Raw genomic sequence first — 24,244 nt, 5'->3', positions numbered from 1 at the left:
TGGATGCGGTGATGCTAACATTTAGGTCAGTGTTGTAGGCGTCACCCCCCAGCCCCCGGTAACTGCCCCAGGGTACTGACACCCACAAGGCTCCATGGGTGAAAGGAAGGAGGATGAATGTTTGACAAACTAGCGTCAGGCCCAGAGGGGGCCAGCAAAAATATCTGAGGGTTGCATGAGTGTTTTGAGCCCAGGATTTCACTGGCAGGGACAGTCTGTGCTCTGAAACAGCCCTGGAGAGTCGGGGGCAGGGGGCAATTCATTATTCATTGGCCATGAAAGCCTTTGCATGTCTCACGGCATGTTCTGCCCTCTCTTTTTGTATCAGGGTGAATGGTCAGGTCTCCGTGTGGGAGCGCAGTATCTCTCAGCCTTGCGACCCCTGCAAGGCCTTCTGTCCCCCCCCCCCCCCCCCGGTTTTCTTATTCTCCAAGTTTCTCTTCCCACTCCCCCAGCGGGTGTGCGGCAGCAAGTCTAGGGGGAGCTCTGGGTCCCTCTTCCTTTCCAGTCTCCTGTGAGGGGCTTGGTTGGAGAGCCCCTGTGCATCTTTTCATCTCCTTGCAAATGAGGGATGCGCTCAGCTTGAGGGTGCAGTGCCGGTGGTAGGGAGGGGAGACTGCAGCCACATTGCTGGGAGGGTGGGGCCCCCAAAGCCCATGGGGTGGGGCGGTTGCTCCTGCTGCCTGGGAGACCACAGACTGCTGCCCACACATCCTCATGGGCAGGCACGCTTGGGTCAAAGTGCGGTGTTGCCGTGTTATCTACCTGTCTCTCTCACGGCGTCGTGCCTAGCTCCTGTAGATGGGTTCCTGAAGCCCCAGAAAGCGCGGTGCTCCTGTGTTTTCCGCAGGCTGGATTCCGCAGGCAGAGCCCGCCTAGTGGCCTCCTGTGTGTTCATCAGGTCTGGGAGCTCTCCTTACTGAGTGGTGATCCGGAAGCCACAGGGAGGCCGCGGGGCCAGATGAGAAGTGGAGAAGCTTCTCCGGAGCTGACATCAGCAGCCACAGGTCCGGCTTTTGTTTCCCCAAGTCTGGTTTGCACTGAGGTTGCTAAGAAAGCTTTCTGCCGGGTCTGCTATGTCCTCGACTAGCCTCGCCAGCGCTCCCAGACGTTCTCATCTTCCCTCTGTGGGGTTCACGGTGGGGCTGAGGCTGCGGCCAGATGCATACCCTGGGTGTCCTCCTCTCTCGCGGCCCACCTGCCCTTCCCGCTCTGCCCACTCCTGGGTGGTGGATTTGGCAGCTGGCATTGAGAAGCTTCCAGTGTCTTGATGCAGAGGTGGGAGGAGGGGCCGAGGGCTTTGCCCTCCACCTGCAGTTCTTCCGCCTCCCAGAAGAGCTGTGAGTGGCACCAAGTTCCTTTTACGTGTGTCCCCAACCACTCTGTCATCATGAGAGGCCTTGGAGTCTGTTCCCACCGTCGCTGTTATGGATGCCCCTGCCCGCTGAGAATCATGGCCAGGCTGAGGCCGTTAGTCTCAGGGGCAACAGAAATTGCTTTGCCTTGGATTTGACGATTTGGGCAATGACAGCGTTTATACGGGCACTTCCTACTTACATACAGGTCGTGTTTCTAGTGGTTTATTTACAAATTGGCTGTTGGCCAATTGAAACCAGTTCTTAGAGAAATACGTTTTCGGGTGGTGGTTAGGTTTCCAGGCCAGTGTGCAGAGGGCTGTTTAACTTGGATCAAAGGCAGGGATCCGAGAGTTGGAAGGGGCGGGTTACAGGTCAAGGTTACACCGAAGAGGGGATAGGCAGGGGTGGGGGTAAGCCTGGGTGAGGAAAAGGTCCCTGCCCCTGGGTCCACGGAATGCCGTCAGTGTGGGGCATTCATTCATTCGTGATCCCTTGCTTCACCTCATACCCATATTCAGTTCCCCTTTGCTCCCAGACTCTACCCCCAGTCTAGCCCCCGCCCTAGCTACCACCACCCTAGTCCCAACTGCTGCCCTCTCTCCACCTCCCTGCTTCGTTCTCTCCCCCCACCCTGTCCCTCCCCACTGCCCACCACCAGAGTGAAGCTTTTAAAATGCAAGTCAGCTCAAGTCATTTTGCAAGGATCATGCAGAGCCCCTCCAGTCCAGGAGGCCGGAGTCAGCAGCTACCCCTCCACCCTCCACCCCATCAATTCCACTTACCTGGGGCCCACTTCACTGAGAGGTGGGGGGTGGGGGGGGGTCAGGGTTTCTCGGGCGCCTGCTTTCTTTTGGACCTGCTTGGTTTCCTTTTGCCCCTACGTGTTCCTGCTTACTTCCTCAACATCCTGGGTGACATCTGTCTTTGGAGCGGGCTTACCACCCACCCTTTGCTTTAGACAAAAAAAATGGCACCTCCCTCCTCTCACCTGCTGTGTATACCCCCAAGAGGACAGGAGGACACTTTTTTTTTTTTTTTTAACTGCGCTCCATAAGTTCATAACTGCAGTAATTCATCTTTTCTGGGCTCCTTCCTTAATTGTGAGTGGCAGTCACGTTCCTGCCCCCGTGTCAGTTTAGCTCAACTCTGCGCACCAGGCCTCGGGTTCCTTCTCATTAGTCACTCTCCCTCCCCTGCGCCACCCTTCTCTCCTGGGCCTCCAGCCTCCCCTTCCTGGGGTGAGCCGACACCCCGCCTTGAGCTGACCCGTCCATCGGGGCTGCCCCCTGCCCCTGGAAGGCACCCACCTCTAACTCCCCCTGCCACGTTGGCCTGATAGGCTTAAGTCACCCTGATTCGCAGGCAGGCAGCTGCTTCTTGGAGCTGCCCCAGGGCAACATCCCAGGCTGACTGTTCTCTCCTGTGGCTCCATCAGTGAGTTTCTGGGCCCTGTGTCACAGCAGCATAGAATCTGGGACTGCAGGAGCCCCTGGGGCTCATTTTGCTCCTGTCTTGCCCTCTGCCCTTCCCACCAAGGAAGAACCCTCTTCCCTGGCCAGAGACTGTCATGTTCAGCGTCCGCCTCCTGCCTCTGCCTGCAGGCTCCTTGCCGCAGGCTCCTGTCCTTGCGTCAGGAGAAAGAGCAGTATGTCCTGCTGCTGGAGTCGCCTGCCTCTGGTGCTGCACCCCCGCCGTCCCAGCCTCTTCTCTCCACCACTTGTTTACAGCTTCCCAGCCTCTCTGCCGTCTGGGTGACGGGAGCACCCAGCCAAGACAATCTGAATTAATTTTGCAAGTAAAATTTCATCAGACGACCTATCAAGCGCTTCACTAAATCAAGACATATTACATCTCGTGTGTGCCCTGAGCCCATTTATCATGAAAGTCAGCCCCTGAAATGCCAGACAAGCTTAGGCCAGAAAGGAGGAAGCTTCTTATATGAAGTGAGAGGGGTCTTCCTTGTCTCTAGATGTATGACCCCAGGGGCTTCGCTCTGCTCTTTTGCCAAGAAGGCATTGTTGATGGTACTTGCGATTCAGGGTCAGATGGCTCCGAAACAGAACCCCTGCTTTGAGGCTTCCTTGCTGTGCAACTCTGAGCAAGTTGCTTAACCTCTCTGAGCCTCTGTTTTCTTGAATGTGAAATGGAAATCATTATCTACCTTCAAGGGCTGTAAATGAGACGAGCCTCTACGAAGTCTCTGTATGATAGCAAGGGCTCTATGAATGTCCCTTCCTTTCCCCCATAGGAGGTAAGTGACAAACCCTGTGGACATTTCTGGTTCCATCACGCTGACGTGGAGGTATCCGCACACGACAGGAATGACGGAAAATTAACAAGGGAGTAGAAGCTCTGCACGTGGCAGGTACGTGTATGTAGTTGATGGGGGGGGGAGATGGCTTCAGGGGACCGTTTCTGTTCACACGGAAGGAAAGCGGGCAGAAGTTGTCACCTTCCAGACATGGTATGGGTTCCGTACGTTGGTCCCTCTCTTGTGTCTTTTTTTCTTGCCCTGGCTCATCACCTGTGAGTTGTTGGTTTTACAAAGACTTCTGAGATCCTTGATGGAGCCTCCCTACGGTGATGTTGGTGGACCCTCACCTTTCTGCTGGGTTGTTTGGCTTTGTGGCTGTCACCTTCCCAGGTAGCAGTTGACTCGAGTCTTTTAGGAGCAGGCACAGGGAGCTAGAGACACGTCCTCTCTTATCTGCTGACAACTTAGGTTTGGACTCCTTCCAGAGAAGTCTGGGGGTGATGACCCCCGTGGGATATAGCAAAGACCCCCTTTGTGACAATTCTACTCTAAGCTTGGCCTCCTGGGAGCTGGGAAAGTGAGGTCCTGGGTAACCCAGGACTGGTTTTGGAGGGGCCCAGGCTCCCTAGCTCCCTCTGCCTTCTCAGCTGCTCATGCATGAGGCACGTGGGCACCAGCACCCCTGGGAAGGTCTGTCGTCTTTTGTTGGGTGCTTACCAGTGCTGCACCCTGAGCCGAGAGGGCCAGACAGAATCTTTCTGTCCACCAGGAGCTCCCAGTCCTGACTGGCTGTGGTGCCAAAGGACAGAATGAGGTACAGGATGTAACTTACTTCTTTAAGCACCAAAATTAAAAAAAATATGTATCTTGGCCACTTTCAATATTTCCATCCAAATGGACCTAAGAAAAGGATCACTAATATGCGTTTCTTAAGCAGTGTACACAGAGCACAATTTGATCATCATTCTCATTACTCAGGGTCGTTATTAGAAACATCAACTACTACCCAGATATTCTGTGTCCCATACCAAGTGGCCCTGAACTGCTCACTTCTTGGGTTCTTTATCCATTTTATGATTTTTATCTCTCTCCTGCTTTATCAGTTGCTTCTTGCTGCTTTTGCCAGCCTGCCTGCCTCCCTTCTGTTTCGCATTTAGTGTAAATAAACTCTATTAGCAATAGGCGTAGGAGGGAGTCTGGGAGGGTCTCTCTTGTTTATTTTGAGGTTTGTTTTTTTTTAAAGATAGAACAAGACAGCTTGGGGAGGGGGGTTGAGGGGGGAGGGGCAGAGGGAGAGAGAGAATCCTAGGCTCCATGCCCTGCGCAGAGCCCGATGTGGGGCTCGATCTCATGACCCTGAGATCATGACCCGAGCTGAAACCAAGAGTCAGATGCTCAACAGACTGCACCATCCAGGTGCCCCTGTCGTTTCTTCTTTTATTTCAGTGGAGTTATGTCCCTTGGGTAGTGGTGGTATCATACTGCTTTGCGTTGATGCTGCGTTGTTTGCGTATATGCCCAGTTTTTAATTTCATTTATTTATTGAGATATACTTGACATATAACATATTAGTTTCAGGTTCGATATTTGTACAGATTGTGCAAGGATCATATATGACCAGTGTTCCAGATAGATTTTCAGCTCGTGGTAAACAAGGGACCTCACGTCACACTGGTTATGCTCTTCCCAGAGCAGTTCTCCGTGTATGGCAGGGACCTCACATATGCGCACACTGAAGGTTTTTTAAAAAATATTTTATTTATTTATTTGAGAGAGAGAGCGTGTGGGCACAGGTACAGGAGAGTGGGGAGGGGGAGGGGCAGAGGGAAAAGCAGACCCTCCCCCCCACTGAGCAGGGAGCCTCACAAGGGGCTCCATCCCAGGACCCTGGGGTCACGACCTGAGCCAAGGGCTGACGCTTAACCGACTGAGCCACCCAGCTGCCCCCACACTGAATTTATCAATGAATCTACTTCATGAAATAGGGCATGAAATTGAATGTATCGTAGTTGTATCCTCAGAAAGTGAGAGAGTATTTCCATCCAAAAGAGACAGTATGATAGTGGGGTAAGACTTGGTAAAATTGGGGCACTCATTTCAGCCCTTCCATTTACTAGTTGGGTGATTTTCGATTACTCTGTGCCTCATTTTCCTTGCCTCAGAAATGGGATGATTATAGTGGCTGCCTCATAGAGTTGTGAATTAAATGACAAGATAGCTGTTACAATTGCTTAGTACACACTCGGCACGTAATGAGCTCAGGGATGTTAATCACAATGACAAAGAAGCCTAACCCTTTGATTTGGTGGGAGAGTGGTGGCGATGGTCTGAGCTTTGCTAGGAAGGTTTTCTAGGGACCATTCCTTTCTGTCCAGGACTTCCTCCTCCTCCTCCTCCCCCTCTTCCACGCCTCTGGGAAGATCTTTATTTGGTCTCAGCACTAGATGGATATTAATGCAGAAATGTTAAGGCTGGAGATTTCCACAGCCTTTGAATAATAGGCATTTGGAAAATTAAATATTTCTGTCAAGTAGGCCATAAATCTTGGCTGTTTAGGAAGGTGAGAAATTAAAATTGCAAAACAGCCGCGGAGGGAGCATGTGGTCCAGCCCCCGTGTGTGGTCTCAGGGTGAGGGTGGGCAGAGCGCAGGGCTCCCCGCGGCGGCACAGCCGCTTTGGAGCAGGGACTGGAGCAGACCTGGGGCGTGGAGGCCGTGGGGAGCAGGCTGGTCCTCAGCCTGGCGGACTTTGAAGTTCAGATGGTTTTGATGGAGGCTTCCCGCTTTGTTTTCTAGATCTGCACCCGGCCCGCGCCTGCCGGGCTTCAAGCCTTCTCTTCTTTCCCTCTCACGTTGGCCTTCCTGCCCACCCACCAGCCCACCAGCGAGGCCTCCCGCCCTCCTCCCGCCTCAGAGGAAGCCTGTGCCGCCCCTGTTCCGTTACCTCCTTCTGCCGCTGGAGAGCCACCCTGAAAGGGGGCAGCCCGTTCTGGGCCTCCCCTGCCCCAGCAAAGACAAAAGCGAGAGGGTCTTGTGTAGAGAAGGGATCTCCCGGACCACAAGGAGGGACAGCACATGCATTATTCTCCAGGGGACAGGAAACCGCAAAGACAAGGAGATGTGGGTGAGGCCTCTTTACATGGGACGCTCTGTCTTCCAGAAGAGCAAGACCATCCCCGCAGCTCCGTCTCCCCTCCCCCAGCCCCAGGATGGCCCAGAGACCCTCAGCCTCCTGGGTGTTGCTTTCCTGACTTCTTACCTGGTCACGTATCAGGACTTGACTCTTGTCTACTAAACTGCATACATGTGGTGTTAGGAGTGTGAATTAGTCACCAGTTTTGGGGGACCCACATGAAAAGGGCTACCAGCAAAGTAAAGCCTAGCTAGGGGAGAAGGGCCAGGGGTGCTGAAGAGACTTAGAGCCACGTCATGTTCTTTGTTTCATGCATGGGTAAGCGATTGGAACATTCCTGATATGCTGGATACCTAGGAAATATAAGTAACAGTGAGAACAGACTGTCTTACTTGTATTGGGCATTGTGCTAATAAATCCTTTAAACACGTTAATTCATTTAGCCCCAAGAGTCTTAAAATAATATTGTTATCCGGTTTAATATGGAAGCTGTGATTCAGAGAAATGACCTTCCCAGATGGAAGAGCTGAGAATCAAACCCACATCTGACTTTTATTTTTTTAATATACATTTTTTTAAGATTTTGTTTATTTATTTGAGAGAGAGACAGAGAGAATGAGAGAGCACGAACGGGGTGAGAGGCAGAGGGAGAAGCAGGGAGCCGGGTGCGGGACTCCATCCTGGGACTCCAGGATCATGACCTGAGCCCAAGGCTGACGCTTAACCAACTGAGCCACCCAGGTGCCCCCACATCTGACTTTTAACCACTTTGGATCACTTGCCAATAAGGCCTTGTTGAAAATTCAACAGGGAGTCTGACCTTGCTCCTAAGAAGCTCAGTCTAGAAGGAGAGCAGGTGAGTATGCTTAAGGGGCAAACTCAGTCTAGGATGGATGGCCAGGGAATAGGGAGGGCTTCCTGGAGGAGGTGATGCCCAAGCTGTGTCCAGAAGGATGCAGAGGAGCCAGCACAGGGAAGAAACAGAGGTAGGTGTTGTGAGCCTGAGGGAGGAGCTTCAGCCAACACCCAGAACCGAGTGGGAATTTGTGTCTAGGTAACAGGAAGCAGGCTGGAACTAAGGTACAAAGGAGAGAGAAGGAGCCAGAGAAGTGGCAGAAATCAGACAGGAAAGGCCTCGTATGTCAGGCTGAAGGTGCCAGGAAGCCACTGAAAGGGTTTACCCAAAAGGGAACAGGTTGAGACCCTCCGGTGGAGGTAGGGCGGCTGGGTAGTAAGAAGCAGAAAAATGAGGCTGTGGCAGCTACTTGTGAGAAATGTAGGCGTAAACTGAGGTCTGCAAGTGGACAAACTTGTGAGACTCTAGAAGGCAGAATCGATGGGACTTAGTGCTGATTAGACATGGGGGCGGGTGTCGTGTAGAGAAGGGAGGAGCCAGGGCTGAGGGACCAGGGTGGGCAGCCTGTCCGCACATATGTGTGGCCCACCTGCTTGGTGGCCATGGGGGTCTTCCCCGTGGACACAAACCCCATTCTGGCCTTGTGTGGATGAAGGGGATGCATTCGGACCTCTGGGCTGTGGGATGCATATGATTATTGAGATGTCTGTCATGCAGGCAGGGGCCCAGCTGGCCCAGCTCCCACCTCTTAGTCGCTTCCAGGCAAACCCCTTCTTTGTCCCTTACAAAGGAAGTAGGCTCTTTCTGTATTGGACATATGGACGGTGTCATTATTGGCCTCTTTTCCTGTATGGCCTAGGGGTTGCTTGGCCAGCCAGCACTGTGCTTGGACCTAGCTTCTTCTAGGTTACTAGCATATGGCCGTGGGCAAGGCAGCTGTTGGAAAGCCCCCAGTCTAGGAGCTCTAAGTTTCAAGTTCCCCTACACCCCAGCTTCTCTGGGCTCTAGAGAACCCCTTCTGGGGCCTGGATGAACTGGTGCCCAAGGAGAAGCTTGTAAAAACGAGATAAGACAACTCCTATCCTATATCTCTGGGTTCCTGGGAAGAAAGCAGGGTGGGTGGCAACCTTCACTTTCTGGAGTAAAATGTGAACTTTTACAAACTGAGGACCAAAAACTAAGTCCAGTCTTAGGCCAGGGCCTGGGAGGGAGCAGAGGCAGCCATCTGGTGGTTAAGGGTAGGATGGGTGGGCTTTGTTCCCCATCTAGCGGGCTGCTTCTCTCAGCTCAGCGGACCTAAGCACTTGGGGAACTCTATCCTTTGGTCCTCCATGCAAGGAAATTAGATGTGACACTCCTGGTTATTCGACTCTGAATCCCCCCCCTTCCCGGAGCTTCAGAGAAGCCCACCTCCTGGTCAGAGAATTTATGAACCCCCATCTGCCCTTTCTGGCACCTGCCACACCTGGGATGGGTTCTGCCTCCCGGGCCCACCTTGAGCACCAGCCACCATTCTGGTTCGACTCTTTACGGACACCCGAGGGCCGGGCACATTATTTGTCCATCACAGAGGAAGTGTGCCAGGCGTGTCTCCTGAATTCAATACAAGCTCCCGGAGAGCCTTTGAAAGGCTTGGGGTTGGGGTTTGGCGGCGGCTGGGGGGCGGGGTCGTCGTCTTGGTGAGAGAACGTGTGTAGTGTGCAAGTTGGGGTGGGGATTGGCGATGTCCAGGCTGGCCGGAGGAAGGGCTCTGGGGCCTGGGCGTGGATGGCGGTGGAGGCAGCAAGCCTGGAGCCCCCGCCCGCCCGGCTGCCTCTCACCACGTGTGCGCTAGGCCTTCGTTACTCTGGCAACTCGCCCCGCTCAGACGGCACCAGGCAGCTGAATCCAGCCCCTTGTTACGGGGGGAAAATGCTCTCATTGAAGCGCCCGAGCGGAGCTTCTGCCTTCTATTGCAACCGGCGCCACCGGCTTCCATTTGTAAACTTATTAGTGTGCGCGCGCGCGGCGAGAGGGCCCGGGAATCCGGGCGGCGGCGCGGGGCGACGGAAGGGGGCGACGGCCGCCGCATGCTAATCAGGGGGCCGGGCCGAGCCCAGGGGTGCCCGCCGCCAGCGCCCCTGGCCTTGGCGTTGCCCTTGGCCCGGCCTGCTCGGATTCCCTGACATTGTGCTAGGAGTGCAGTCGGAGCGGCGCATGGTTGGGGAGGGTCTCAGGACCAGAGAGGAGACAGGTGTCTCCCCCACCACTCCACCCCCACCCGGACACCGGGAGGGGGCGGCTCCCTGTCCTGGGGGGGGGGGTGCCCTGGTCCCCAGGCCTGGGGCTCCCCGCCGCCACAGCCCGTGGGCGCTTGCCCGAAATGCTAATGCGCCCGCGCCTCCTTATTCCGAAGGGGCAGGTCATCAGCCCGACAGGTGGGGCCGGGCGCCCTGCTCCGTGTCCCGCTCCCTGTAGGCTCCCGAGTGGGCTGACGAACAGAGCGTGGGCCTTCCGGAAGCCGGCTGTTCTGGACCCATCTCAGGACTTCGCACAAGGGCAGCTCTTTGTTTACAGGGCCCCTTTCTTCCCCCACCCCGCCCCGTTTCCTTCGCTCCCGCCTCCTCCCCCTTTCCGGTGATCTGCTCCACGCGGGGGCGGGGCAGGGCTGGGGGGCCTTCCCTGTCTGAGCGGCCCCCCTCCCCGTCCTGGGCCGAGGCGGTGACGCTGGGGCAGGCGTGGGAGGACGGACTGCGGAGCCGGCGTCATCCCGCCCGTGGGGAGCGCTGTGCTGCTCTCCTGCCAGCGGGCGGAGGCAGTTGGCCGCCACCGCCACCGAGCCGAGCCACCGACCGCGGCTTCGCCTGCCTCGTCGCCACCAGCTGCTGACCTCATTAGGGCTGGTATCATGGAGGAGCGAGCCGTTAAAGGACCAGAAGCACGGGAGCTAAGTGGCTGCGAAGATATTGACAGCCTCCTTGGAAACTCACTTCCCAATGAGCGTCCGCGTCCCCTCCTCCTTTAATTAGCAGGAGGGAGCTGGACAAGTTGTTACAACTGCAGGGAAAACGATAAAAGATGGCTTTGTATTAGTGTGGCAAATTTTATTAAACTGAGAGAAAGGGTAACTGAAACATGACAGCCGCGTGTGTAGTGCCTCCTGAATTTGTAATAACCCAATCTTGTTCTGAATCATCCCTGCGTTGGCAAACGGAATATAAAGCATTTAACAGATCCAATATTGCAGGAGGTACAACAGAGAACAGCCGAGTGGGGAGGGACAGGTAGGGGAAGAGGGCCTCCAACCCAGGGCAGCCTTGGCTGGTTAATGAGACCTGAGCAGAAATACAGGGTCTGGCTCCCAGCTTTGTCTCATTAATGACTCCTGCCCCCCCTCCCCAGGGGGCTCTTTCTTACATCTCGGTGTTTCCACTTAAAATTCAGAGGTAATATCTGGCCACAAGAGAAAACTTAACTAATAGCACATCAGTTGGTAGGGAATGGACAAAGCCGTCTTTTCCTAAAGGCAGTAAAAAGTAAGACAGGAAATCGGGGAGGAAGGAGCTCAGCCACATGGCCCTTCTGGGCTTGGGGGACGACTTTGGTACCCAAGCTGGAAGGGGCATGATGCCATGTTCACTGTGCATTAGCTGTGGTGCCCATGGCTATCATTTTGGTGATAGACACGTGTGTGAAGCCCAGATAGGTTAAGTCCTACATCCAGGGTTTAGGAAATGGCAAGCTTGGTCTCGCACTTTGGTCCTCCAGAGTCCAAAGCCTATGCTTTACCCATTACCCTAGGTCTCAGATTTCAGTTGACAAACAATAAGGGGGAAAAAAAATCATTGGTAGAGGCACTTGAGTGAGGAATTGTAGCCCTTGAACTCTAGGGGATTTCAAGATCTTCTGATCTAGGGGAGATATTTACTCTGCTTTTCAGAGGAAGTGACTGGTTCCAGAGATGTTAAGCCACCTGTCCAGGGTCATCCAGCCAGGAGGTGACTGAGAAGGGAGATCAGACCGCACATTCTTCCCTACTGAGTAAGGCCTCAGATGTCAGATAAATCCATGCTTTATTAAAATAGGGTCTATTTAAGATGATTGCAAGCTAAATCTGCAGACTGAGCCTGATTTCTTACTCCTGCCATTTCCTTCTCTTTGGTCCTCAGTGGAGGCAGAGACGAACATCATCGTCCTCCCTGTCACTCTTCCTAGAGTTGAAGGCTGACGTTTAAATCTGACCTCTCCCCTCGCTCAAATTCTTCCTGCCAAAGACTGAGCTAGACCCTCTTGGGGGTTTCACTTCCCACTCAGGAGTGATTAACGTGTCCCTTTTCCCAGCACGTAGAGGAAATGAGCAAAGCACTTCTGTTTGGAAAAAAAGAGAGAAAGAGAGAGAGGACAAAAATATGTAACACAACCCCGGGCTCCAGTTTGGGTTTGCAAAGTGGAAAACAAAACAGAACCATTTCCCAGGTACTTTTATGTTATTGCCTCTATAATGTGCCCAAAAATATTTTCCAAGTGATTCATCTACAATCCAATAAGAACAACGGCTGTTGCCATTCGTATGAAAGGAGCCGGAGAGCATTAGTGAGCAATTTTATTTTATGAAGGGGAAGTGGCACAGGTGTTTGGAGCCATTTGCCTGCGGCATCAAGGCCTGTGCCCGGGGCGTGCGTAGCTCCAGGTGGGGCAGCTGGCAGAGCTGTGGTTGGCTGAGACACCAAGCAGACAGTACCCCACAGTTAACTCGGGACGGGACTACCCATGGTGGAGGCTTTCAACGTCAGTGCACTGGCCTTCTGCCATTCAAAGATCTCTTTGTCGTCTGCTGATTTTCCAAAAGTATCATTAACTGTAATAATTCACACTTGTAAGGGACTTCGTAGTTGGCAGTGCTGCCTTTTACCCATCCTCTGGTGTGATCTTGATAACCACCCTGAGACTGAAACAGATCCTGTCCTCCCCATTTTACAGATGAGAAGACTGAGGCTTTGAAAAGTTTAGTGCTTTGTCCGGGTTAAGAGGCTCCCTTCCACCACTACCCCACCCCCCTGGCCATTTCCACATGTCGGTGTCCTCCTTGTAAATGTTGGGGATTTTGTGTTGAATTCTCGTTTGGAGCAGGAGGTGTGGGCTTCCCTAAGAGGGTAATGCTACACAGTGTCGGTCACTGGGACAAAAGGAAAGTTGTTAGCCAGGAAACAGGAGTGATCAAGAGGACCTCAAGGTGGCAGGGGAGAAACTCTGGGCCCTACTGGTGAATACAGACTTGGAGGAAGCCGGGCATAGGGAATGGCGCTGTCTTCATACAGGCAGGTAGGGGCTAGGAAGGGTGAAGCGAGAGTCTCAGAGAGGGTCTGAGCGGACCGATGAAGGTTGGGTAGATGAGTGTCCCTCTTGTTCCTTTCCCCTTCCTATTTCTAGGCTGTTAGAAAAGTCTTATTGAATCATTCCAGTCTCATTAGTTGTGCGTTTGGGATTAAGGCAAAGGACCTGTGTCCGCAGCAAAGCATTCTTCAAAGGGGGTGGTGGCTGTTTCTCAGAGCATCCTGTCGATGTCAGCAATCATAAGTGGGAACGAGGGTCAGGGAAGAAAACCTGCTGCCTGCCTCACTGGAAAGCCTCCCTCTCCTGCCAACTGTGGAAGGCCAGGGTATGAGGAGTTTGAAACCTGATTGTCCACAACATTGTGAATTTACGTAACACGACTGAACTGCACACTTGAAAACCATCAAGATGGTAAATTTTATTTCATGTATTTTACCAATAAGAAAAATAATTGTAACAATTGCTGGTAGTTTATGAGTCAAAGGCTTATAAGGGTTCTGACGATAGTATTTCTCTGCCTACCCTTCCCTAACCCCTCAGCCTCCCCTCTTCGAAGCAATGGCTTTCAACTTTTTATCTCTTTCTTCTGGCATTTAAATATCTCTAGAGTTCTAAATAATATGTATGTTTCGTTTAGTTTAATGCATTAATTATATTATCTATTGACTTTCTATTTATGCTAATGAGGATTTAGTTGTCTTCTGATTCTTACCCTCTGTATAGGGGATTTAAATTCTAGGTAAATCCATAGTCAGGATTTACATTGTGCCTCTTTGTGATTCACAGCTCACTATTATATTATGGTTATATTTCTTTTTTTTTCTTTTCTTGAAGTTCATAACCACCTTGTTTTGCTTAATTTTTTCGCTTTAATTGTACTTACCAATAGCCTCTGAGAATAATTTTCCAGAGGGTCAGTCTCATCAGACAATCAGTCCGTTCCGACACGCGTCTCGGAGACTTCGCTTCTGGACGCCGCTGTTGTGTCTGGTTGGCTTGTGCTTAGGCCTGCGGCTTGGCTGTGACCCTAGGACTTCCCTCTGCCCTGGTCCCAGGAAATCCCTTTGCCTTTCTGTAATATACATTCCTTATTTCTAGGATCTCGCATCCTCTTCTTTTTTGGCTTGCTCCATTATTTTGATGGAGCACATTTACCAGGAATTTTCTCAGGTTAAAAGATGTGCAGTGACCAAAGTCCTGGTGAGGACAGGCCGCGGTGTGGGCCTCGCACCCTGGGCTGGTGCCTTCCTTGCCTGGGACACGGTGGCCTCCTCTCCCCTGGGTAGGATTTCCTGCTTTCTGTAGCCCCTGCGGTCTTTCTTCTTATCCCTTCATCCTGCTGAAGGATTTTGATTTCTAGGAAGGCAGGGCCCTCACCCATGTCACACTAGTAAGGGGCCGAACTATGACTTGAACCCAGATCCGTGGGTTCAAGTCCAGAGTCTTCTTCCATGCTCCCTGGTCCTCGCCACTCATCAGCCATCTGGCCTCACTCAACACACCTCACCTCTTCTCCCCTTCCTCCCTAGCCAGCCCCATTGTGGATACGCATGTCCCCAGCACCCTGCGCCCGTGCCTGGGCCCTGTCCAGGGAGGGCATGGTCTCCTGGGGGAAACCCCAAGGACTGTGAGATGACCTAGCGTTTTATCTGGGTGGCCGATCTGCTTGGTGTCGGTGGTGGGGAATGTGGTTAAAAGGATTAAGGGCATCCCTTTGTCTGTCACACAGCTCTGCTCAGGCCCCTTTGAACTGGCAGGAAGTCAGGGGAAGGGATCCCCTCTACAACATGCCTGGTCACCTTCGCCTGGAAAAATTCAGGTCTGAATCAAGCAAGGGAAGGAGTAGCACATAGAGAGAGAGTCAGGCTCCTCTCCATCAAGTCCCTTGTAACTCAGTAGGTGAGAGCATCTTATGGTAGCAAACAGGGCAGGAGAGCTTGTCGACTTTGCGGGGCTGTCTCTGGGAGGCCTTGCCTGGCCTGCTGAAGGAGGCTGCCTTCCCCCTCCCCTCCTAAAGCATTGCCTTCCTTGGGAAGCTTTCCAGGCGGACTGGAAGCAAGATGGCCGTGCATGCTGGAAGTCATGCATAGGTAAAATCCAGATAATTCCCAAGCTCTGCTTTAGCCATTAGTTTTCATCTTTCTTCCCACTAAACCTTTCTCTGAACTGCTAAGGGAGCAACGCGGATTGATTTGTGCCTTTCCCTTTATGTTTCCTCTGCTCCCTCCCTCTTTTTCTGATGAAGATCGAAATTAGCTATGAAATGACCCAAAGTGAGGCCACGACATATTCTGCAAGAAGGTAGACAAGCAAGAGGCCTCAGTAATCCATAAATTAGATAATCAGGCCCAAAGCTGTTGGAGGTGATGCTATGCTGTTTACTCATTCATTCATTCATTCACTCCATGGTATCTTCTTGATTGAAAAAAGTTCTAGGCTGTGGTGTGATGAAATCACAGCATCTTGCTGTCTGAGGTATTTAAAGTGCATTTGAAGCCGCGTGACCTCTTACAAATTGCAGTCACCCCAAGGCTGTGAGCCTGGTTGGTTTTGCTCACTCGGTATGGGGTCCTCCGGGTCTGGCTTGGGCTGCGCAACAGGCAGTGTGCTCAGAATGAGAGCCCCATAAATGTTTGCTGTTGATGGTGATGCTTGATCAATAAAGCTAATCCTGCCATTGTCATCAGGGGATAAATCAGTACTCGCGTGCATGAGAATTTCCCCTTGAACGTGTTTCTGAGGGTGCTCAGTCAGACTCTTGATGGTTTCCAAGAGCTGGGGCATGATGAAAAGGGCCTTGGCAATTTGCTGCCGTGGAGAAGATGAGCAGAAAACAGGGAGGCAGTGAATTAGTCAGGGCCCCGCGACTCACCCATGCTACCCCACAGCCGCTGAGGACCCTGGGCCTCTGCTCAGCGATCTTCAGCTCGAGCTTATGGGTTCTTTGATAACAGCTCAACTCTTGTCTCTCTGGGAGCAGGAGGAGGTGGACACGAGGAAGGAAAGTTGGCGCTGGAGTGCTTGGGACTCAGAATGGTTGTGAGCAGGGATCTGAGAGAGCAGAGCAGGAGTGGGCAGGGGCGCGGTTGGGACTGGACTTGGACTCAGCAGGCTGTGGTCTTGGCCATCACAGACAGTGTGGGCATGAGCGGGAGTCAGGAGCCAGGGAGCCACAGAGGTCCAGGGCTTGGGGTTCGGGACCCGCTCCCAGCCCCTTCTGTGTGGGGTGGCCCGGCCTGACAGCTAAACCCGCGCTCACGTTCCAGCTCCTCCGTCCTCAGAGTTCGGGACGGAAGGTGGCTGAAGCGGCTGACGGTAAGGCCTTGGGACTCCAGCTGACCCACCTCCACCGGCTCAGGGATTGGGGGCGTCGCAGCCCCGAGAGCATCTCCTGTGACACATCCTCTCATCTCCGGGACCAACCCCAGGGCCGGATTGATTCCCTGATGTAAGATTGAGTCTTCGTTACGTGTCTTCTCCGCAGCCTTATCTTAAGCTTCCTGAGAACAAGTCAGAATCGTCTTCCCTCGTCCAAATGTGCCCTAACATGCACCAGGCGTGTGGTAGGGGCTTAAGTGCTGGGTGAATGGAGCAGGGGGCCAGCTGTGTGTTTGTGCCTGAACGGGTGGGGGACAGTGCAGGTGTCCAAGATGGAGTCGCTGGGCAGGATGGACGCCATGGTTCTAGGTTTTCTTCCAGGGAGGGAAGGAGGGATGGTAATGACAATGTTCAAACACTAGAACAGTGCGTGCTCCACACCAGGGCCTGCTGGAACACCTTACACAGGTGCCCTCCTTTAATCCTTTTTTTTCTCATTTAATTCTCAGTACAGTCCTATGAGGCAGGTATTCTTAGTATGCCCATTTCACAGATGGGGACATGGAGACACCTGGCTTCCTCCTGTGTGCTCTTCACATCCTTCCTTTGTGAAGGCTCGAATAGCTTCCACCTCCCTGTCACTGCATTTCTTGCTCTTCCTGGCTGTTTGCTTGTCCCGCTCCCCTAGGACTGACCGTAAGTTCTGTCCGCACAGGGACTGGCCTCTCTTGTGCGTATTGAACCCCTGGTGCCCGGCGTGCAGTTGGTATGGAGTAGAGGCCCCGTAAATGTCTGAATGGATGAATGAACAGACTGCGAGAGCATCACTTGCTCCCCACTGAAGCACTCCCCCAGTCTGCAGGGCGCTGGTTCTTTCTTCCCTGTCTCCCCACAGTGCCCACTGAGCAGAGGGGTGTCCCACAACCAGGCACCTCTGTTGAACCCATGTTTGTTGAGCACCTACTGTGTGCCCAGGTCCATACTGAGCGTCAGGAAAAGGGTCCCTGCCATCAAGGAGTTTCCAACATCTTCTGCAAAGAAATCCCTTCCCTTGCCTCTCTCCTAAAGCTCTCCTGTGCTTTTGGTGAATAGCCCCCACTTTGCCTTCTGTGGGTTCTAGGAAGGGGCGAATGAGTGCCATTCTCAGCAGCCTTCTCAGCCTCAATGGACCCTAACAGAGCCACCACCCCCCCGACAGACCAGCCAAGATGGTTCAGTTATGCACCTTAATGCTGGGATCCTTTGCTTGCTCCTTTTTTTTTTTTTTTTAAGATTTTATTTATTTATTTGACAGAGAGAGAGACAGCCAGCAAGAGAGGGAACACAAGCAGGGGGAGTGGGAGAGGAAGAAACAGGCTCATAGCGGAGGAGCCTGATATGGGGCTCGATCCCAGAACGCTGGGATCACGCCCTGAGCCGAAGGCAGACGCTTAACGACTGCGCCACCCAGGCGCCCCTGCTCGCGCCTTTTTGAGGACTTGAGTATTTTTTGCAAAATCTGGAGCGTATAAGTTTTCTGCTCAGCCTGCGACGGGCTTAGGGTGTCTTTCCATTTTCTGTCTCCATCCTGTTCTCTCCTCTCCCTGCCCAGCCACTGCCTTGTACCTGATGTCATGTTCACACCTTACTCACGGAACCCGCATCACTTCCCTCTGGCGCCTGGGTCTTCCCACCATCTTCCATGCTCTCCTTCCCCACGGGGACATTTTTGCAGGAGATGCCGAGGGTTTTCTGAATGGGGTGTGCTCGTGAGAGGGTGAACGTGCCTCACACCCTGCCCCAGACACAACTGTATCTACAACTCCGCTCTTGCCCGGTTCTCTGCCCTTTTCCCTCCAGACCCCACTAGCCTCTCCACCCCCCCTGCTCGGCACCGCCAGGAATGCTGGCGGGCCCTGATGTGCTTAGAACTGAGCAGCAGAAAGCTACTGAGGGGGCCCTGAGCAGAGTGGCTCCAACGTGGTCCACACAGCATATCGCTGCCGCTGGAAGATGCAGCCCCTTGCGTTTTTGAGGCGGCCACCATAGGAAAACAAAGTATGAATGGCCATAATTTCCTGGGCTCCTGAGCAAATTTGTATTTCATTCTGATTATTGAATGTGTTGCCTAATTGTAGCTATAAAAAGGAATAGTCCATCTTCCCCATGAAAGCCTGGTGCTGGCTAATTGTTGTTTAATTAGTTGATTCCAGTGGTCGAGGGGTGAGTTTGGAATTACAATTACAACTCCTATTATTTCAGGGAGATTGCTGAATTAATTAGTGGGACAATAGGATTCCTCATTGTTGACATCTTAAGAATCCACAGCAATAACTTTAAAATGGGTTGCAATAATGGAGGTTGGTAATAGATCTGTCTTCTCTGCTGGGTGAGGCTGGTCTTTAGGAGGATGGGGCCTCCCTTTCTGCCCCCTTCCCAGGGGAGGGATGGGAGTCTGGAGAGGCAGGTGCTCTCGGTGAGGGCTTTGACTGGCCAGGGGTGGTGGAGGAAGCAGGGAGGGATCACCTGTGCTTGGCTTTCTCATGAGCTGAGCGGGTGGAGGCCAAAGGGAATGCATGATGGGAGAGAAGAGGAAGGAAAGGGTCCAGCCAAGAATGTGCAGGGTTTAATTCAAGGTCAGTGAAGAGGAACTTTGCTTATAGCTCTGATGATCACGGACAGCCACGCTGGCCGGGGGCAAGTGGTAGTGCCTCTGGAGAGGCAGGACCAAGTGGTGACAAGGCCAAGGTCATGCAGGGAGCTCTTGGAGCTGGGTGGGTCCTTGGGAGCCTGTGTTCCCAGAGCCCCTCTGTGACTACCAGCCTGTGCTGGGCTGGGGACAAGGTTGGTTCTTGTTTGGTTCCAGGTGACCTTCAGCCTTCTGCTTCAGATCTTACCTTAGCTCCCGCTGGGCATGCCCAGGTTGGCGTGGGGAGCTGGGAGGATTCTGCTCCCTCTCCTTCCTTGTCATTTTCCCCCTCTCCCCGGGAGTCACCAGAAGCATCTTCCACTCTGGATATAAAAGAGAAATATTGCACTGTAGCTTCAGCAAGAGAGGTGATAATGAGGATATAGGAGAAACTGTTTATCCAGGTACTTAATATATGAATCATCCTGAAGGTCACGTGGCATCTTTCTTCCAAAGAGAGATTCCTACCCCAGCCTCAGCCACACACACGGAGAAATGGGGCAGGGTGTAGTTCTGTCCTGAATTCTGGATCTTGTGCACTTGGAGCCTGGAGACATTAAGTCTGGGATGGAGAGGGGGCGGGTGAGTGGGCTGTGGCCTCAGAGGACAGTGGGAGGGGGTGAGGTCCTGTGGAAAGCACTGAATGGGGTGAGGGAGATCTCTTGGTTTAGAAGGACCTTCTTCCTTCGGGTTCCGAAGACAGTCTCCCAGTGAAAGCTGGTTGGGAGCCCATTCCAGGCACATGTCCTCGGTGTGCATCTTTCCCTTTTCCCCCACCAGTGTCCCACTCTGCTTTTCCAGGGCGAGGCATCCTCCAAGGGGACAGAGGGCCCGGAGTTTCTTGGAAGGCACATCATTAAGATTTAATGGGACATTTCCTGCCAGACGGGGGGGCGGGGGGGGGGGTTGTAAAATGCAACTACTGCAGATAGCTAGGGGAGCACAGAGTCCTTTCGCCTGTCGGCTAGCAAAGGCCAGACATGAAATTATGCCAGTCCCTGCTCTCCTCTCTCCAGCTCTCCCCAGCCTCACCCCTGGGCTGCAGCTGCGCGGCCCTGGAGCAGCTGCTGGACAGTGTCCCTCCCCACCGGCGGCCCTGTGCGCAGCGCAGCCCACGGAGGGTAGTTAGCAGCGCTGAGAGCTTAATGAGGAACGCCGTGCCGAGCAGGGTCCAGGCGGCCATCCGCCCCTGTGCAGTTTACAGTCTCCTTGGCTCTAGCCCTGGGGACCACAGCCGCAGCCCAGGCATCCTTTTGATTCCCTTGATCCCCCACAGTGGGTTTTCCAGAGCCTTGATCCGTTAGGATCCTATCCCTTTGGCAGAGTGAGCCGAACAGCTGAAGGAAGTGAGTTGGGGAAGGGCGTGCGGGTGAGTGCCTGTGCATGTCCGTGCGAGAGACAAGAATCAGAGACAAGCAGACAAAGGGGGGGGGGGCAGAGTGGGAGAAGGAGAGAAGTAAGGCTGGGGGCAGGGAACTGAAGGTCAGTGGTTACCTTCCCCAGGGCAGGGACATTTGGTCAAGGCTGGTCTCATTTGTGAGTCTACACCCACAGGAGCCTAGAAATGAGAACATGGAGGGACAGAGGTGGGCACAGCCCACAATCCTCTGGGGCTCTCTGGTCTGCGCCTCCACGTTCAGGCTGAGAACGTGCTGAATTAAAGATTCCCAAGAAGCCGGAGAGAGGCGGGGGTTTAGAGCCGCCCATAGGCATCTGACTTCTGAAACCACCTGTAGATGTGGGCTCCAGAAGGCTCTGCCTCTTACAGTGTATGTGACCTCTCTGAGGTCACACAGAAGTGAGGAGGCCATTGCCAGCCTCCCAGGGTTGTGGTGGGGGTTCAGGAGACAACGGGGACATACTAGTAGCTGATATTAGCTCCCGTCCCTCCGTTCCGTAGAAGAGGTGTCTAATGCAGGGTCAGACACAGGCGTGCTCTTAGTGCAAGCTGGCATAATCAGCCTCTGGAACCTGAGAACGATTTGGGAGGTGCCCCGCAGGACGTGGGGCTGGGCCCAACCTGCTGCCAGGCACCTACACCGCCTGCCATGTATCCCTTCCTTTCTTGCGTGGCCCCACTTTGCCCATCCCCACAGGTACCCAGAGTGAGAGGTGGAGAGGGTTGCTAAGGCCACCAGCTCCCCCGTGGCTGGGTTTGAGCCCCGGCTCAAGTTCCAGGTTCCGGCCAGAGCAGGGGTGAGGGTGGGACATCCCTCAGGCGGTGCCGTGCCTTCTCTGGGTCTGAGGCTCAGAGGCAGGCTCCTTCCGGAAGATAGAGCATTTGTGGAGTACCTACTGTGTGCCAGGCCCTGCCCCTGGTCCTGAGGATTCTGCAGCCGCTCAGGCTGGCGTGCTGGCCCCCTAGCGGAGTGAGGATGACTGGGATGCGATACGTGTCATGGCGACGGATGAGGTGCGGGGGTGCAGGATGAGATGGGGGGCTTTGCAGGGGGTACCGATAGGGCATCTTTCTGAGGCAGTGACATTTTTATGCTTAGACCTGAAAGGTCAGAAGGAGCCCTCCACACAGCGGTCAGGGCAGAGCCTTTCGGGTGAGGGGAGTTAGGCTGGAGCAAAATCCCCCCCCGTATTCTATGAATGGCATACTTGGGCATGCTTGGTGTACCCAAGAGACAGAAAGATGGCCAGAGTGTCCGGCTCATGGCGGACAAAGGGGAGGGTGTGCAGCGAGGCCAGAGCTCCAGGCATGGCCTTGTGGGCCGGGCAGGAATTTGGATTTTACTCTCAAGTGAGATGAGAAGACAGAGGAGTTTTAAGCAGGGAATGACATAATCTGATTTATATTTGAAAAAAGTAATTCTGACTGTCCTTTAAGAATAAATTATAGGGAAGGAAAAGTTAACAAGTGACACATAGCAGCCTGGCTTCGAGCTGACAGAGGCTTGGACGGAGGGCGGCCCTGGCACGGATAGACGTCTGTTGGGTGGGATCCAGATACATGTGCTTTCCTCTTCCGATGACGGTACACTTCACATACGCTAAAATGCATCACGTGCATGTTGACAAATGCACACACTGTGTGACCAGAGCCACTCAAGATACGGAACGTTCCCATCACTTCCCATCATCTCATAAATTCCTCTGTGCCCGTCGTCAGCTCCTCCTCCCACCTCCCACCCCTGCCAACCACTGATCTGGTTTTGTCCCTAGGGGTTTGCCCCTCCTAAAAAAGTCATGTAAATGGAATCACGTGGTACGATGTGGCTTTTGGAGGCTTTGCACAGTGCGGTCCTTCACTTAGTGCAATGGAGCCGAGAGCGCGCGTGGGGTGTGGGGGTGCAGGTATAAATGTGCAGTTCACTTCTTCCTGCTCAGTAGTATTCCATTCTGTGAAAATACCAGTTTATTCATTCACCACTTGAAGGACATTTGGGCTGTTTTTCATGTTTGGCAATGTCAAGTAAAGCCGCTGTAAACCCTCGAGTACAGGTTTTTATGTAAATATGAGTTTTTACTTCACCTGAGTCAATACCAAGGAGTGGAATTGCTGGGCCATCCAGTAAATGTAGGTTTCACTTTGTCAGAAACCCCTGACCTGTTTTCCAGGGCACCATTTTGCATCCCCACTTAACAGCGTGTGAGAATTCTAGTTGCTCTGAATCCCTGCCAACACTTGGTATTGTCCTTTTTTTAAAAAAAATTCAATTTTTTCCTCCATTCTAATAGATAACATAACGATATTTCATTGTGGTTTTAATTTGCATGTCCCCAAGAACTAATGATGTAAGTGTCTTTTCATCTGCTTATTTGCAATCGCTCATCTTCCTGGGTGAAGGATCTGTTCAAGCCTTTTGTACATTGTTGTGTTGCTTGTTAGTTTTCTTATTATTGAGTTTTGGGAGTTCTTTATATATTATGGATGTAAGTTCTTTATCAGAGATGTGATTTGCACAGGTTCTCTCCCACTCTGTGGCATGTCTTTCCTTTCATGTTCACTTGTTCTTGCTTGCTTTCTCTTAAATCATAAGACCAGGGATATTTATGAAAATAGAACAAAGACTAAAGCAAACATAATTCTTCTATGACAGACCACTCCTCTGTTGTCACTGAGAGCATGGTTTCAGAAGACAGCCTCTATGAGAATCTTATCTTGATGGACCAGATTTTGTCGTTCCTATGTTTTTAAATTATAGTAAAAAACACATAACACAAATGTAGTGTCCTAGCCATTTTTAAGTGTACAGTACCGTAGCACTAAATAGAGGTACATTATTGTGTAACCAGTTTCTCAAGCTCTTTTTATCTTTCAGAACTGAAATTTTGCACCCATGAAGCCACAGCTCTGTATTCCCTGCTCCCCCAGGCCCTGGCAAGACCATTCTTTCTGCCTCTCTGAATGTGGCTACTCGTTAAGTGGAACCACACAGTGTTTATCCTTTTGTGACTAGCTCATCTCACTGAAGATAGTGTCCTCAAGGTTCATCCGAGTTATAGCATGTGCCAGATTCTCCTTCCTTTTTAAGGCTGAATGATACTCTGGTGTATGTATATGCCACATTTTCTTTATCCATTCGTATGTCAATGGACATTTGTTTTGCTTATAGTTTTTAAAGATTTTTATTTATTTATTTGAGAGAAAGAGAGAGTGTGTACACACATGTGGGAGCAGGGGAGAGGAGCAAGGGGAGAGAGAGAGGGAAAGAATCGCAAGCAGACACCCCGCTGAGTGGAGCCCTGACGCGGGGCTCGATCTCACGACCTTGAGATCATGACCTGAGCCAAAAACAAGAGTTGGACTGAGCCGCCCAGGCACCCTTTGCTTATGATTTTTGATTATTGTGAATCATGCTGCTATAAAATTGGGTGTAAGCATCTCTCTTCGAGACCCTGTTTTCAACTCTTTTGTATTCTTTTCATTCTTTTGACAGTCCCTTTTGTGAGAGCAGAAGTTCTTAATTTGATAAAGTCTAATTTGTCAGTTTTTTTTTTTTTTATGGATTGGGCTTTAGTATTATATCTGAGTATCTGAGTACTCATTGCCAGATCCAAGGTCACAAATATTTCCTCCTACGTTTTCTTCCAGAAATTTTATAATTTTAGATTTTATAATTTGGTCCATGATCCATTTTGAGCTGCTATTATTATTATTATTATTATTATTATTATTATTATTATTTTATGGTGAGGGGTATGGGTTAAGGTGGTTTATTTGTTTTTTTTGGTTTTTTGTGTGTGTTTTGTTTTGTTTTGCAAATGGATATCCAGTTGTTTCAGGACCATTTGGTGAGAAGACTATCCTTCTTCCACTGAATTTCTTTTTTTTTTTTTTTTAGATTTATTTATTTATTTATTTGACAGAGAGAGTCAGCCAGCGAGAGAGGGAA

General features: G+C 52.1%; 1 protein-coding gene across 2 annotated transcripts in view; it reads left to right on the top strand.

The window, feature by feature from the left end:
• The window catches only part of GRIK4 (glutamate ionotropic receptor kainate type subunit 4), a 418,395-nt gene that overhangs the window by 35,099 nt on the left and 359,052 nt on the right, over positions 1-24,244 (top strand). Inside the window, exon 2 of one of the 2 annotated variants that reach the window (XM_087868360.1) lies at positions 3,607-3,723. The exons of the other annotated variant lie outside the window; for it this stretch is intronic. The gene's annotated coding sequence lies outside the window, so the exon portion shown is untranslated. The remainder of the gene's footprint in view (positions 1-3,606; positions 3,724-24,244) is intronic. 2 annotated transcript variants of the gene reach the window in all.

Source organism: Ursus americanus, chromosome 16 (assembly GCF_024610735.1).
Source record: "Ursus americanus isolate L20-20 chromosome 16, mUrsAme1.1.p, whole genome shotgun sequence".
In the NCBI taxonomy this organism is placed as follows: Eukaryota; Metazoa; Chordata; class Mammalia; order Carnivora; family Ursidae; genus Ursus; species Ursus americanus.
Note: the sequence above shows the minus strand (reverse complement) of the source record. Positions and strands in the feature narration are given on the sequence as shown.